Source organism: Ranitomeya imitator, chromosome 3 (assembly GCF_032444005.1).
Source record: "Ranitomeya imitator isolate aRanImi1 chromosome 3, aRanImi1.pri, whole genome shotgun sequence".
NCBI classification, from domain to species: Eukaryota; Metazoa; Chordata; class Amphibia; order Anura; family Dendrobatidae; genus Ranitomeya; species Ranitomeya imitator.
This window is the reverse complement of record NC_091284.1, coordinates 564,076,223-564,094,288: the sequence shown is the minus strand read 5'-3', so window position 1 is coordinate 564,094,288 and position 18,066 is coordinate 564,076,223.

Genomic DNA, 18,066 nt, shown 5'->3' with positions numbered 1-18,066 from the left:
CGCGACGTCATTCCTCAGCTAAAGTCCTAGAATGAGCGCCTTCTAGGACCTGAGGAATGACGTCGCGGCTTCTGATTGGTCGCGTGGCGGTCACATGGGCGGCACGCGACCAATCAGAAGCCGGGACGTCATTCCACAGGTCCTGAAGGCGCGCATTTTGAAGAAAGAAGCCGTGCCGGACGCCGGATCCTCCCGCTGATGTCCAGGGGCCGCCGGAGAGGTGAATATAACAATATTTTTTATTTTAATTCTTTATTTTACACTTTAATATGGATCCCAGGGCCTGAAGGAGAGTTTCCTCTCCTTCAGACCCTGGGATCCATGAGGATACATTCCGATACTTGATGTCCCATTGACTTGTATTGGTATCGGATATCGGTATCGGCGATATCCGATATTTTTCGGGTATCGGCCGATACTATCCGATACCGATACTTTCAAGTATCAGACGGTATCGCTCAACACTACTTATAACAAATGATCTATTAAGATCTATAAGCCGGATACAGATCTCCCTGAGAAGCTGCCTCAAGAACTTATTTTACATGAAAGGGGGTATTACCAGAGTGAGTCATGTAGATCATGAGAGCAGACTGTCAGTCATTAAATGTCTCACACTGGTAATGCCTCCTTTCATTGAAAATAAACTCTGGAGGCCAATTCTCATGCAGATCAGTGTCCAACCCATAGCCTGGAATAGCTCACACCGTATATACTTGAGTATAAGCCGAGTTTTTCAGCACATTTTTTTTATGCTGAAAACGCTCCCCTTGGCTTATACACAAGTCATTGTCCCAGAAAGACGGTGGGGAGGGGGAGTGGTGGGGCAGCGGGTCACAGAGGCAGGAGCCGGCGGCTGTGGCTAAAGCCTGTACCGGCTGCTAAAGAGAAATGAATATTCACTGCGCTGACAGTGAATATTCATTTCTTACAGCGCGCAGTTACAGCGTGCATTTACAGCCACAGCGTGCATTTACAGCCGCAGCCTCCGGCTTCCAGCACACATCCTACTTACCTTCTGTGCGCGCCCTCGCTGCATCTCGTTCTGGTGCCAGCAGCTCTTCCGGCCGAGCAATCACGTGTCCACCGCTCATTATAGTAATGAATATTCACTTCTCTCCACTCCCATAGGCGCGGAGTGAATATTCATTACCTTGATGAGCCGGGACACGTGATCGCACAGCCGGAAGAGCTGCTGGCATAGAACGAGATGCAGCAATGGCGCGCAGTGAATTTAAGTAGGATGTTTTTTATAGGAATCATGCATACATGGACAGGGATGGGGGACCATGCATACAAGGATAGGGGATAAGGAGCCATGCAAACAGGGATGGGGAGCCATGGATAGAAAGACAGGGATGGACGGCCATGCATACAAGGACAGGGATGGGGAGCCATGCATAGAAGAACAGGGATGGGGAGCCATGTATAACAGGACAGGGATGGGGAGCCATGTATACCAGGATAGGCATGAGGGGACAATGCATACCCGGCTTATAACCGAGTTAGTAAGTTTTCCCAGTTTTTCGTGGCAAAATTAGGTGCCTCGGCTTATACTTGGGTCGACTTATACATGAGTATATACGGTATATGTAATAAAAGCATGGATTTCTCTGGAATAAGACATAAAGGTATATTTTTATTCAGCTTCCTATGACCTTCATGTCCATATATAGTGGCTTACAAAACTATTCCATCCCCCAACCCCATGGCTTTTTACCTATTTTGTTACATTACAATCTGTGTTTAAATACTTTTGAAATATGATTTGTGTGCGACGAATCAGCACTAAATAGTCTAAGCTGGTGAAGTGAACAAATATAGGCATAAATTACATTTATCAGATCAAATAACTACAAATTGGCATGCACATATGTATTCACCACTTTTGTGATGAAGCCCCTAAAAATTTCTGAGGCAAGCAATAACCTTCATAAGTCACATGCTTAATGAAAGGAAGTCCACATGTGTGCAATCTAAGTGTCACATGGTCTGTCAGTATATACATCTTTTATGAAAGGCCACAGAGGCTACAATAACACTAAGCAAGATGAAGTAACAAAGCTGTTGAGAAGTCCAAGTCAGGGTTGGATTATACAAAAAAATTTCCAATCTCTGATAATTTCCCAAAGCACCATCAAATGCAGTATCATCAAATGGACATGACATTGTACCACAACAAACCTGCCTAGAGAGGGCCCACCAAAACTTTCAGCCTGGGCAAGGGGAGGGGGGCATTATTCAGAGGCAGCCTACAGACGAAAGGTATCCCTGAATGAGCTACAGTGTTCCCAAAGACTGGAGTCTCCATACCACCACAATAAGCTGTGCACGCCACAGAGATAGCCTTTATGGAAGCATGGGAAGAAAAAAACTTTCACTTACACACAAAAATGTAAGGCTCTTTTTGAGTTTGCCAAAACATGTGGAAGTCTCATCAAATGTATGGAGGAAAGCACTGTGATCATTGGAGACAAATATGTATTTTTTTGGCCACCAAGGTAAACGCTATGTCTGCCGCCAAACCAACATATCTCATCACGCCAAGAACACCAACATGGTGGCAGCATCATGCTGTGGGGATGTTTTTTGGCAGCAGGGACAGGGAAAATGGTTCAAGTCAAGGGGAAGATGGATGGTGGGAAATACAGGGATATTCTTGAGCAAAACCGGTTTTAGTCTATCAGTGATTTGAGACTGGGACAGAGGTTCACCTTCTACCAAGAAAACGACCCAAAGCATACTGCTAAAGCAACTCTTGAGCGGTTTAAGGGGAAATGTGTAAATGCTTTGGAGTGGCCCAGTCAAAGCTCAGACCTAAATCCAATCGAGAATCTGTGGTCAAACTTGAAGATTGCTGTTCACCAAAAGAAACCATCTAACTTGAAGGAGCTGGAGTAGTATTGCCTTGAGGAATGGGCAAAAATCCCAGTGAATAGGTGAATAGTTATGCACACTGAGGTTTTCCGTTATTTTGTCCTATTTGTTGCTTGCTTCACAAAAAAAGGTTGTGAGGTAATAAAACTCGAAAAATCCCAAAGTGGGGATGGGGTTGTGTTAATACTTTCGCAAGCCACTGTAGTCTGCTTGGCAAGAGTCAGATAGGTAGAGCCTAATGTAGGTAGTGAATAACATTAAAGGGACTCTTGTAAACACGACTGTTCAAACTAAATACCGTAGCTCAGTGCTGCCAATTATTTAAATACACCATCCCGCCTACTTGTTTTCCCTTAATTCCTTAGTTTCCACTCGTCTTCTTTGATTGACAGCTCAAGCTTTAGAGCCAGAGAAGGGTGGAGATGGATGGAAACCAAGCTGTCGTATTCGGGTGAGTCCTTTCTGCTATCCGTATCTGTCAGCATCCAGTCTAAGTCTCGTGGTGTCACATGATCCTCAGCATCACGCTAGGTCCTGCTCCTATCACCGCTTACAGAGAGGATGCAGTTACCGATCTCAGCGACCAGGTTCCCCCAAAGACCGTCGGAGACAACTGCTGCCTGTATCCAAACGGTGAACCAGCGGTCACAACCATCACACCGGCTCTACGCAAGGTAAACTGCACTAAGTGAGCAGGTTTGTGACAGGGTGATTCTGCTTACGGCGTACCGCTACAGTTCTCTAATAGAAGTACTGCCACCGGCCGTGGCAACTTCTTTGCGCCAATTCCAGTTTTTACATGCATGTTCCGCAACTGACTTTAAGACTGTCCCTCTCATGGCCTAAAGGGGCCCGAAATACACTGGATTCTGGACTATTTCATTGGGACTTTATACATTATTGTGAAGCCAACTGCTTGCTCCTGGCATACAACCACTAATCATTATTTTCTTGCACGTATTTGCACTCTTGCATCCCAGAAACAGGAATTACACCTATGTGGTTATTAACCCTTGCTCTGTTATATATCATTATTACTTTTTTCCTCCACAGTTGGGCCAAGTGCAATTACCGAGGTGGGCTAAGTGCAATTTGTATCATATTTCCCTTTCTCCTCTGGCATTGTACGTTCACTTATTATTCACAGTAAACATCCTATTTTCCCCAGGTTTTCCTTAGCGCAAATTTACTATATTTTAATACATACCTAATTGACAAACCTGTGGTTATTGTCTAGATTTGCAGCATCGAAAAACCATTTACTACTAGTGCCGCTGAATCATATACCATATTTTAAATCTGAACGGTTGTTCTAGTTTCATCTTTGGGAATACACCACCTCAGCCTCTTGTTTGCTGAATGATAGTTTGGATCAGTTACATCGCTGCTCTAAACTGTATATGCTCTAGTCCTGCAGCATCATAGAAGCACAGGAACACTAAAGCTGGCCAGATCTTGTGTAACATCGATCCAGCCAGCTTTCGATAAATGATTACAAGTTCCACTAAGACAAAAAATATAAAAAAAATCTTTTAAAGCACTGAGCATGCTCACCCACACTGCTAGCTTACAGCAGTGGCAGGTGACCTAGACAACAGGCATTAAAGGGGTTTTCTATCATTTCACCTCTTTTCCTTTTGTATGTCCTAACTGTTCATAATCGCATTTATAATACGATTTTTTTTATTATTTCATATAATAAACACTAAAAAAAGGAAGAACACTCATGGTTACAAATCTCAGCTTACAATAACATATAGTTGCATATTTTCAATGACTTACAAATATATCCGGGGACATAGTGAAAGGAAGAATGGGTAGTTTGACCTGCATCTTAAAGTATCGGTAGTGAATTGAATCACACGTGAGAGAATTACAAATTAATCAAATACATATTTTGCCAGCAATAGTCACAGTCCGATCAAGTATTATAGAAGGTATGTAAGAAGTTAGAATTTATAAATTTGTTCCAGAAGTTGCAACTCTTGGATCTGTGCATCTGTGTGGGTCACGCAATGCTTTATTGATATGCAGGCACTACAACCTGTCTTATGTCCTTCCCACGCCTCATTTGGGCACAGGATCTGAGCATGAGTGGAGTAGAGCTGCCTTTACATGAGTAGCAGGGTATCTCAGCACGCAATTCCATTAATACAAGCACAATGAAGCATGTCATTTGAACAGTCCAGTGCTTGCGCTCCAAAGCACTGACCGTCAGACTGCACCATGCATCGGCAAGCTCAGATGGCAGACTTTACAGTCTCCAGCACCAATCGGTGTTGGGAGAACCAGAGCCAGCCCCTTCATATGATGAGTGCTGCAGTTTGCTTTCTAATCGCAAGATCATGGCAAAGCTAGTCAACTGAAGGTGCAGAACGCCAAAGAATTGACGGGATCAGTGCAAATGATTGTCTTTACTATCATTTAACAGTAGCTAGCACCCATCAGGAGCAGTGATGCACTCTATTCAGAGAGATACACTTGTGCATCCAGTTATGTAGCATACATGATTGTGTGCCTCTGTGGTTTGACATATGTAGGGGAAACTACCATGGAAGTGAGGGCTCGTATCAGCAAACACAAGAGGACTTACGGAGTTGCCAGTCCCGAAACATTTCATTGAGAGCAGACATTTGGTAAACCAATTAAGATTTAGAGTCATTGACAGTGTCCCGACATAAAGGAGAGGAGGTGACAGGCTACAGATGAAAAAAAGGAGTTGAGATGGATCTACACACTGGGGTCTTTACGACCCAAGGGTTTAAATATAGAATTCAATTTACAGGTGTGCTCCTCTTAGATTAACCTTCCCCTCTCCTGATTTTAATTTTTGGTTTTGTCATCGGTTGTTTAGATTTTTTTTCAGATATATTTTTTTATTGTTTTTCTGTGGTGAATATAATTTTGTTGATATTTATTTTTTTCTTTAAATATGTGTTCGGACAGTCGGCAGACATAGGGAATGGAGTACTGGAGAATATGGACAATGATTGTGAAGGAATTCATTAGAAATATGGATATACAGTTAAGTCCATATATATTTGGACAGAGACATTTTTCTAATTTTGGTTATAGACATTGCCACAATGAATTTTAAACAAAACAATTCAGGTGGAGTTGAAGTTCAGACTTTCAGCTTTCATTTGAGGGTATCCACATTAAAATTGGATGATGGGTTTAGGAGTTTCAGCTCCTTAATATGTGCCACCCCGTTTTTAAAGGGACCAAATGTAATTGGACAATTGACTCCAAGGCTATTTCATGGACAGGTGTGGGCAATCCCTTCGTTATGTCATTCTCAATTAAGCAGATAAAAGGCCTGGAGTTATTATGGATCTACCTCCCCTTGCCCCCCAAGTGTCTATATATACAGGGGTTGGACAAAATAATGGAAACACCTAACGTTTTGGCATCATAATCTTTGAACATGTGATAAACATGCAAACCGTGACATATTGTAATGTTTTGTAGTTGATTATTTGTGCTATGTGATATGTGTATGTAAATTAACTGTTTGTTTTGCATAATTGTAAGAATATTGATGAGAACCTGATATCAATGGCAGACCTCTCGGATTTTCAAAGAGGCCAAATTGTTGGTGCTCATATGGCAGGCGCTAGTGTAACAAAAAGTGGCTGAATGCTTGGCGTGTCAAGAGGTACTGTCTCCAAAGTAATGACTGCGTTTGAAAGAGAAGGAAAAACATCCCCAGCAAAGCACAGGTCCGGCCGAAAGTCCAAGTTGACTGAGAGAGACCGTCGGACTCTAAAGCGAATTGTGAGAGAGGATCGCAAGACCACGGCTCCGCAAATCACTGCTGAGCTCAATGAACACCTACAGAACCCAGTTTCCAAGAAAACTGTTCATCGGGAGCTGCACAAATCTGGATTCCACGGAACAGCTGCAATTATAAAACCGCTGCTCTCAATGACAAATGTTTCCAAGTATTTAGAGTGGTGTAGAAACCTCCAGAATTGGTCCCTCGAGCAGTGGAAACGTGATATTCTCAGACGAATCATCGTTTACCCTCTTTCCGACCTCTGGCCGAGTGTACTCTTGGAGACAGCCGAATGAAGCATTCCATCCAGACTGCCTTCTCCCAACCGTAAAACATGTTGGAGGTTCTGTGATGATCTGGGGTGCTATTTCGTGGAGATCCGCCGGGCCAATGATATCCCTTCATTGAAGAATTAACAGCTGAGATTATTTAGGCATTTTGAGCGACAAAGTGCATCCAGTGGTTCAACCACTGTTCCCGGAGGGGAACGCCATCTTTCAGGATGATAATGCACCAATTCATACAGCTAGAATCGTTAAAGCAGGGCACGAGGAACATTCTAATGAAGTTGAGCATCTCATCTGGCCCCCACAATCCCCAGACCTCAACATTATTGAGCATTTATGGTCGATTTTAGAGATTCAAGTTAGATGTCAATTTCCATCGCCATCGTCACTCAAAGAACTGAAGGGTGTTTTACCTGCAGAATGGGCTAAAATTCCTTTGGAAACAATTCACACCTTGTATGAATCCATACCTCGGAGAAATGAGGCTGTAATCGCCGCAAAAGGTGGACCTACTCCATATTAAACTAACTTTTGTTGATGTTTCTATTATTTTGTCCAACCCCTGTAAATATATCTATAATATAACGCTGGGAGCGTCACTCTGTCCGAAGCCTTTATAGACTGCGCAAGCGCCAGCGCAGTCTGGGCCTCACAGAGTGACGCTCCCAGGAGATCGCGGTATGCGTAAACACTGAATGCACACCGCGATCTCCAACAGAGAAGCAGGGACCGCCAGGAGGGTAAGTATGAGCTATATTCACCTGGCCCCGTTCCACCGCTGCGCGCCGCCATCTTCCTGGTCCTCACTGCAGCGCTAAAACATGTAAACTTGAAAACACGAAATTTGAACTGTATTACTGCACTAGAAATATGAAAAATTAGAGCTTCTAGCGCATAAAAATGGCCATTTCCATGTGTACCTGGTAGCCCCTCCACGGCATCTCTTATACCAGGTCCTAAACTTGCCTTACCTCGCTGAGAATGAACGTCTCCATCTGAATGGGTACATGTGAAACCTCTTCTTAGACTAAAATTCTCTCTCTCTGTGGAGGGGTATTGGACCTGCTGTAATTAAAACACCTGAAGCTAGGAGGCGGAGTGCACGATCAGAAGGCTAAAGACTACATTTCAAAAACCTGACCGGCACATCCAAACATAGACTAAGTGTGAACAGGTGCTGAACCTAGAGTCGCCAACTCGTGTATAGTTAAGTAAATAAGGCAGCACACTGCAGCGCTAAAACATGTAAACTTGAAAACACGAAATTTGAACTGCATTACTGCACTAGAAATATGAAAAATGAGAGCTTCTAGCGCATAAAAATGGCCAATTCCATGTGTACCTGGTAGCCCCTCTACGGCATCTCTCTTATACCAGGTCCTAAACTTGCCTTACCTCGCTGAGAATAAACGTCTCCATGTGAATGGGTACATGTGAAACCTCTTCTTAGACTAAAATTCTCTCTCTCTGTGGAGGGGTATTGGACCTGCTGTAATTAAACACCTGAAGCTAGGAGGCGGAGTGCACGATCAGAAGGCTAAAGAATACATTTCAAAAACCTGACCGGCACATCCAAACATAGACTAAGTGTGAACAGGTGCTGAACCTAGAGTCGCCAACTCGTATATAGTTAAGTAAATAAGGCAGCACACTGCAGCGCTAAAACATGTAAACTTGAAAACACGAAATTTGAACTGCATTACTGCACTAGAAATATGAAAAATCAGAGCTTCTAGCGCATAAAAATGGCCAATTCCATGTGTACCTGGTAGCCCCTCTACGGCATCTCTCTTATACCAGGTCCTAAACTTGCCTTACCTCGCTGAGAATAAACGTCTCCATGTGAATGGGTACATGTGAAACCTCTTCTTAGACTAAAATTCTCTCTCTCTGTGGAGGGGTATTGGACCTGCTGTAATTAAAACACCTGAAGCTAGGAGGCGGAGTGCACGATCAGAAGGCTAAAGAATACATTTCAAAAACCTGACCGGCACATCCAAACATAGACTAAGTGTGAACAGGTGCTGAACCTAGAGTCGCCAACTCGTATATAGTTAAGTAAATAAGGCAGCACACTGCAGCGCTAAAACATGTAAACTCCGCCTCCTAGCTTCAGGTGTATTAATTACAGCAGGTCCAATGCCCCTCCACAGAGAGAGAGAATTTTAGTCTAAGAAGAGGTTTCACATGTACCCATTCACATGGAGACGTTTATTCTCAGCGAGGTAAGGCAAGTTTAGGACCTGGTATAACAGAGATGCCGTGGAGGGGCTACCAGGTACACATGGAATTGGCCATTTTATGCACTAGAAGCTCTCATTTTTCATATTTCTAGTGCAGTAATGCAGTTCAAATTTCGTGTTTTCAAGTTTACATGTTTTAGCGCTGCAGTGTGCTGCCTTATTTACTTAACTATATACGAGTTGGCGACTCTAGGTTCAGCACCTGTTCACACTTAGTCTATGTTTGGATGTGCCGGTCAGGTTTTTGAAATGTATTCTTTAGCCTTCTGATCGTGCACTCCGCCTCCTAGCTTCAGGTGTTTTAATTACAGCAGGTCCAATACCCCTCCACAGAGAGAATTTTAGTCTAAGAGGTTTCACATGTACCCATTCAGATGGAGACGTTTATTCTCAGCGAGGTAAGGCAAGTTTAGGACCTGGTATAAGAGAGATGCCGTGGAGGGGCTACCAGGTACACATGGAATTGGCCATTTTTATGCACTAGAAGCTCTCATTTTTCATATTTCTAGTGCAGTAATGCAGTTCAAATTTCGTGTTTTCAAGTTTACATGTTTTAGCGCTGCAGTGTGCTGCCTTATTTACTTAATTATATACGAGTTGGCGACTCTAGGTTCAGCACCTGTTCACACTTAGTCTATGTTTGGATGTGCCGGTCAGGTTTTTGAAAAATATCTTCCTGGTCCTCGGCCTGTGACCTTCAGTTCAGAGGGCGCGATGACGCGCTTAATGCGCGCCGACACCGCCCTCTGACTGACCAGTCACAGCCAGAGGACTGGGAAGATGGCGCGCGGTGGTGGAACGGGGCCAGGTGAATATAGTAAGTGCTGGGGGGCCTGAGCTGGCGGCGATACCGGCACCTGACCCCCACAGCGCGCCGGTGTCCCCGCCTGCTCAGGCCCCCCAGCACTCGGCGCCCAGTGACCATAGGTGAGTATGGCATTTTTTTTTATATATTGCAGCAGCATTCTTGGCATATACAATGGAGCATCTTATGGGGCCATAAACCATAATGGAGCATCTTATGGGGCCATAAACCATAATGGAGCAGTGTACGGGGGCATATAGAATGGAGCATCTTATGGGGTCATAAACCATAATGGAGCAGTGTACGGGGGCATATACCATGGAGCATCTTATGGGGGCCATAAACCTTTATGGAACAGCGTACGGGGCATACACTATGGAGCATCTTATGGGGGCCATAAACCTTTAAGGAGCAGTGTACGGGGGCATATACTACGGAGCATCTTATGGGGGCAATAAACCTTTATGGAGCAGTGTACGGGGGCATATACTATGGAGCATCTTATGGGGGCCATCAACCTTTATGGAGTAGTGTACGGGGCATATACTATGGAGCATTTTATGGGGGCCATAAACCTTTATGGAGCAGCGTATGGGGCATATGGATGGGAGCAGCAAATTAAAGAACGGTGGCGCAGGATGGCAGCAGCACATGACAGAACGGGGGCGCAGGATGGGAGCAGCACATGACAGAATAGGGCAGCACATGACAGAACGGGGGCGCAGGATGGGAGCAGCACATGTCAGAATGGGGGCGCAGGATGGGAGCAGCACATGACAGGATGGGGACGCAGGATGGGAGAAGCACATGACAGGATGGGGACGCAGGATGGGTCCAGCACATGTCAGAATGGAGGCGCAGGATGGGAGCAGCACATGTCAGAATGGGGGCGCAGGATGGGAGCAGCACATGTCAGAATGGGGGCGCAGGATGGGAGCAACACATGACAGGATGGGGACGCAGCACATGACAGGATGGGGCACAGGATGGGTGCAGCACATGACAGGATGGGGGCACAGGATGGAGCAGCACATGACAGGATGGAGACCATATACCAACATAAATGCTCGCCACCCGGGCGTAGAACGGGTTCGATAGCTAGTATATACAGGTCCTTCTCAAAAAATTAGCATATAGTGTTAAATTTCATTATTTACCATAATGTAATGATTACAATTAAACTTTCATATATTATAGATTCATTATCCACCAACTGAAATTTGTCACGTCTTTTATTGTTTTAATACTGATGATTTTGGCATACAACTCCTGATAACCCAAAAAACCTGTCTCAATAAATTAGCATATTTCACCCATCCAATCAAATAAGTGTTTTTTAATACCAAACAAAAAAACCAACAAATAATAATGTTCAGTTATGCACTCAATACTTGGTCGGGAATCCTTTGGCAGAAATGACTGCTTCAATGCGGCGTGGCATGGAGGCAATCAGCCTGTGACACTGCTGAGATGTTATGGAGGCCCAGGATGCTTCAATAGCGGCCTTAAGCTCATCCAGAGTGTTGGGTCTTGCGTCTCTCAACTTTCTCTTCACAATATCCCACAGATTCTCTATGGGGTTCAGGTCAGGAGAGTTGGCAGGCCAATTGAGCACAGTAATACCATGGTCAGTAAACCATTTACCAGTGGTTTTGGCACTGTGAGCAGGTGCCAGGTCGTGCTGAAAAATGAAATCTTCATCTCCATAAAGCATTTCAGCCGATGGAAGCATGAAGTGCTCCAAAATCTCCTGATAGCTAGCTGCATTGACCCTGCCCTTGATGAAACACAGTGGACCAACACCAGCAGCTGACATGGCACCCCACACCATCACTGACTGTGGGTACTTGACACTGGACTTCAGGCATTTTGGCATTTCCTTCTCCCCAGTCTTCCTCCAGACTCTGGCACCTTGATTTCCGAATGACATGCAAAATTTGCTTTCATCAGAAAAAAGTACTTGGGACCACTTAGCAACAGTCCAGTGCTGCTTCTCTGTAGCCCATTTCGGCACCTGTAGCCCATTTCCTGCACAAGCCTGTGCACGGTGGCTCTGGATGTTTCCACACCAGACTCAGTCCACTGCTTCCTCAGGTTCCCCAAGGTCTGGAATCGGTCCTTCTCCACAATCTTCCTCAGGGTCCGGTCTCCTCTTCTCGTTGTACAGCGTTTTCTGCCACATTGTTTCCTTCCAACAGACTTACCATTGAGGTGCCTTGATACAGCACTCTGGGAACAGCCTATTTGTTGAGAAATTTCTTTCTGGGTCTTACCCTCTTGCTTGAGGGTGTCAATGATGGCCTTCTTGACATCTGTCAGGTCGCTAGTCTTACCCATGATGGGGGTTTTGAGTAATGAACCAGGCAGGGAGTTTATAAAAGCCTCAGGTATCTTTTGCATGTGTTTAGAGTTAATTAGTTGATTCAGAAGATTAGGGTAATAGGTCGTTTAGAGAACCTTTTCTTGATATGCTAATTTATTGAGACAGGTTTTTTGGGTTATCAGGAGTTGTATGCCAAAATCATCAGTATTAAAACAATAAAAGACGTGACAAATTTCAGTTGGTGGATAATGAATCTATAATATATGAAAGTTTAATTGTAATCATTAAATTATGGTAAATAATGAAATTTAACACTATATGCTAATTTTTTGAGAAGGACCTGTATATATAATTTTTTTCTATTAGACTTTTGATGAATAAAGATGGAGATGAAGTTATTGGTGTCATGGATTTAAATTGAGATGTGAATGGCTCCCCTCTCCTTTGTGCTTTCATGTCCTGGTCTTCTATGCTGGATTTCATGTGAATAGTTAAATCCCTTATCTGCGGGGTTATTATATTGGTCTTAGCTGCGGCTGCATGGCTTGACTACTTGACTACATTTCCTGGGTGATTTAGTCTGCCTGCGGTCATGTGTTGTTGCTAACATGTGGCGTGTGATGTTGCTAGGCGGGGACTTGTTCCAATCATGTGACGATGCCGCTTCTGATTATGAACCTGCGCTCTTGTGGTGCAGCTCCAGCGTGGCTTGCGGTCTGGCTTTGGTCCCTGGTGGGAGGCGCTGTCGGGTGACGTATGCGCAATATAAGTATGACAGGGTGAACACTATTGGTTAGTCTACAGGCGCCAAGTTGAGAAAAGATGATGGATAGGGAATTTGACGCTTTGGCGCTCTTTTCTATAATAAATCTTATTGGTTTACTCACCATGACGCTTTGGAGTAATTAACATAGGATGCCATTGATTGGATGAAGGTTTCCATGGGTACTAGTATGCACTTAACTGTCAACAGAATGGTAAATATGATGGTTTTTTGATATGAGATTTTTTAGATTACATGTATTGTAAATATGTATATGATAGAAGATATTGATAATATATGATGTGTTATATCTTGTATTTTAACTGTGGGCTGTTGCTTAATGATGATTGGTGCACTGTGTTGCATTCACACTATTTAAGCTGGTCCTTGACACTATATCTTATGCTTGACAAAGGCCTAGTGATGGTCGAAACGTCGCTTCACATTATGGCAGAATAAAGTTCTTTTTTCTACTACACCTGGATGGAGCACTGTTCCTCTACTTGGTTGAGCGCTCTATTCATTTTGTCTGAATCCTGCGGATTGCATTTGAGACAGGAAGTAGTGCCAGCATGTCAACAAAGGCTTACGTGATGCTCATAGAAGCGGCAAAGGGAATGAAATTTGATTGCTTCTAAGAGTGTTTTCAAAAATTGGATATGGACTAATTACTTTGTAGACCATAGGAAAAATTTAGAAAGTTTTATTCTTTTACACCACATAATATGCATACAAAGGGGCAACGTTTTGCTCTTTAGCACTCGTTTTTCTTTTTAAATAAAATCCATCAAAATATTTATAAATAGTACAAAATTCGGTTTTTTTTAAGCAACTTTCTTACACTATAAAGACCATCCTTAAAATGGTGGCCAATAAGAAGTTAGGACCTTCTGACACTGGATCCACATCCATCATTTTCTAGGTGACTGACTTGTGGTAGTTGTCATTTTCTTGCACTAAATGCTTAAAATTAGTACCAGTGTGTTGATTAATTTTGGGTAGAATCAAAGATGCTATTTATTTATTTTTACTTTTTTTTGGTGTTAAATTAGAACCAAAAATTAACATGATCACTTAAAATGTAGCATGATTGTCTTCAACTGCACAAAAAAATAATTTAAAATTAGACGGAATTTAGTTAGGTACAGGTGTAGATTCGCATAAATATTGTGACATTTCAAAAAGTCACAAATGATAAATTAAGCTACAAAAATCTGTATCAAGGATACCAGACTCACTTTATCGGGGAAAAACAAAAAGACGGAACCAAGTAAAGTGAACTTAAAAATGGTGCAGATTAAATAAGGAAACAAATTAAAAAAAAAAAAAATATTTAGAACCATTTTTACTCAAAGAAAATTACAAAGACAATAATGAATTGGGGCCTTCACATCTTTAAATACTAGGGATAGACCTTTCTGTAAATCCCGTCTATGAAGAAATCCTGAGTAAAGGCAGACAACTGCCTGCAAAAACAGCAAACATGGGATAAGAGATGGCTTTCTAATTGCTGGGGATCTGAGAACTGATGCTCTTTAACCCCTTAATCCCATATGACGTACTATCCCGTCCAGGTGACCTGGGACTTAATTCCCATGGACGGGATAGTACGTCATATGCGATCGGCCGCGCTCACGGGGGGAGCGCGGCCGATCGCGGCCGGGTGTCAGCTGCCTATCGGACCGCTCCCGGCACATTAACCCCCGGCACACCGCGATCAAAGATGATCGCGGTGTGCCGGCGGTGCAGGGAAGCATCGCGCAGGGAGGGGGCTCCCTGCGGGCTTCCCTGAGACGATCGGTACACGGTGATGTGCTCACCGTGTACCGAGCGTCTTCTCCCTGCAGTCCCCGGATCCAAAATGGCCGCCGGGCTGCATCCGGGTCCTGCAGGGAGCACTTCCGGGTCAGGATCAGGCTGCAGCTGCAGCTCTAATCCTGCCCGGCTGTATGTCAGATCACCGATCTGATAGAGTGCTGTGCACACTGTCAGATCGGTGATCTGTGATGTCCCCCCCTGGGACAAAGTGAAAAAGTAAAAAAAAAAATTTCCACACTTGTAAAAAAAAAAATAAAAAAAAAATTCCTAAATAAAGCAGAAAAAAAAAAATATTCCCATAAATACATTTCTTTACATAAAAAAAAAACAAAAAAACAATAAAAGTACACATATTTAGTATCGCCGCGTCCGTAACGACCCGACCTATAAAACTGGCCCACTAGTTAACCCCTTCAGTGAACACCGTAAGAAAAAAAAAAAAAAACGAGCCAAAAAACAACGCTTTATTATCATAACGCTGAACAAAAAGTGGAATAACACGCGATCAAAAAGACGGATATAAATAACCATGTTACCTCTGAAAACGTCATCTTGTCCCGCAAAAAACGAGCCGCCATATAGCATCATAACCAAAAAAATAAAAAAGTTATAGTCCTCTGAATAAAGCGATGCCAAAATAATTATTTTTTCTATAAAATAGCTTTTATCGTATAAAAGCGCCAAAACATAAAAAAAATGATATAAATGAGGTGTCGCTGTAATCGTACTGACCCGAAGAATAAAACTGCTTCATCAATTTTACCAAACGCGGAACGGTATAAACGCCTCCCCCAAAAGAAATTCATGAATAGCTGGTTTTTGGTCATTCTGCCTCACAAAAAAATCGGAATACAAAGCGATCAAAAACTGTCACGTGTCCGAAAATGTAACCGATAAAAACGTCAACTCGTCCCGCAAAAAACAAGACCTCACATGACTCTGTGGACCAAAATATGGAAAAATTATAGGTCTCAAAATGTGGAGACGCAAAAACTTTTTTGCTATAAAAAGCGTCTTTTAGTGTGTGACGGCTGCCAATCATAAAAATCCGCTAAAAAACTCGCTATAAAAGTAAATCAAACCCCCCTTCATCACCCCCTTAGTTAGGCTAGGTTCACATTGCGTTAATGGGTTAACGCTAACGGACAGCGTTGCACGGCGAAAATGTCACAATTAACGCCGTGCAACGGGTCCGTTAGCACAACCATTGACAGCAATGTGATTTTCAGGTGTAGCGCATCGCTAGAGCGTGCCATTTTCGGCTCGCGCTAGCAAGGTGCCATTCTTTTGTGGCGCGCCTCAGACGCTGCTTGCAGCGTCCGCGGCGCGCCCGAGGTCCGATCCCCGATCTTCCAGAGCGGGGACGTTAACGCGACCACTAAACACGACACCTAAAAAGACATTGTGTTAGCGCAATCCGCTAGTGCTAAACGGATTTCCCTAACGCAATGTGAACCTAGCCTTAGGGAAAAATAATAAAATTAAAAAAAATGTATTTATTTCCATTTTCCGGTTAGGGTTAGGGCTAGGGTTGGGGCTAGGGTTAGGGTTTGGATTACATTTACGGTTGGGATTAGGGTTGGGATTAGAATTAGGGGTGTGTCTGGGTTAGGTGTGTGGTTAGGGTTACAGTTGGGATTAGGGTTAGTGGTGCGTTTGGATTAGGGTTTCATTTATAATTGGGGGGTTTCCACTGTTTAGACACATCAGGGGCTCTCCAAACGCGACATGGCGTCCGATCTCAATTCCAGCCAATTCTGCATTGAAAAAGTAAAACAGTGCTCCTTCACTTCCGAGCTCTCCCGTGCGCCCAAACAGGGGTTTACCCCAACATATGGGGTATCAGCGTACTCAGGACAAATTGAACAACAACTTTTGGGGTCCAATTTATTCTGTTACCCTTGTAAAAATACAAAGCTGGGGGCTAAAAAATCATTTTTGTGAAAAAAAAAAAGAATTTTTATTTTCACGGGTCTGCGTTATAAACTGTAGTGAAACACTTAGGGGTTCAAAGTTCTCACAACACATCTAGATAAGTTCCATGGGAGGTCTAGTTTCTAATATGGGGTCACTTGTGGGGGGTTTGTACTGTTTGGGTACATCAGGGGCTCTGCAAATGCAACGTGACTCCTGCAGACCAATCCATCTAAGTCTGCATTCCAAATGGCGCTCCTTCCCTTCCGAGCTCTGCCATGCGCCCAAACAGTGGTTCCCCCCCACATATGGGGTATCGGCGTACTCAGGACAAATTGGACAACAACTTTTGGGGTCCAATTTATTATGTTACCCTTGTGAAAATACAAAACTGGGGGCTAAAAAATTTTTGCGAAAAAAAAATAAATTTATTTTAACGGCTCTGCGTTATAAACTGTAGTGAAACACTTGGGGGTTCAAAGCTCTCAAAACACATCTAGATAAGTTCCTTAGAGGGTCTAGTTTCCAAAATGGTGTCACTTGTGGGGGTTTTTAATGTTTAGGCACATCAGGGGCTCTCCAAACCAACATGGCGTCCCATCTTAATTCCAGTCAATTTTGCATTGAAAAGTCAAATGGCGCTCCTTTCCTTCCGAGCTCTGCCATGCGCCCAAACAGTGGTTTACCCCCACATATGGGGTATCGTCGCACTCAGGACAAATTGCACAACAACTTTTGTGGTCTAATTTCTTCTCTTACCCTTGGGAAAATAAAAAATTGGTGGCGAAAAGATTATTTTTGTGAAAAAATATGATTTTTTATTTTTACGGCTCTGCATTATAAACTTCTGTGAAGCACTTGTTGGGTCAAAGTGCTCACCACACCTCTAGATAAGTTCCTTAAGGGGTCTACTTTCCAAAATGGTGTCACTTGTGGGGATTTCAATGTTTAGGCACATCAGGGGCTCTCCAAACGCAACATGGCATCCCATCTCAATTCCAGTCAATTTTGCATTGAAAAGTAAAATGGCGCTCCTTCCCTTCCGAGCTCTGCCATACGCCCAAACAATGGTTTACACCCATATACGGGGTATCAGCGTACTCAGGACAAATTGGCCAACAATTTTTGAGGTTCAATTTCTTCTCTTACTCTTGGAAAAATAAAAAATTGGGGGCGAAAAGATCATTTTTGTGAAAAAATATGATTTTTTATTTTTACGGCTCTGCATTATAAACTTCTGTGAAGCAATTGGTGGGTC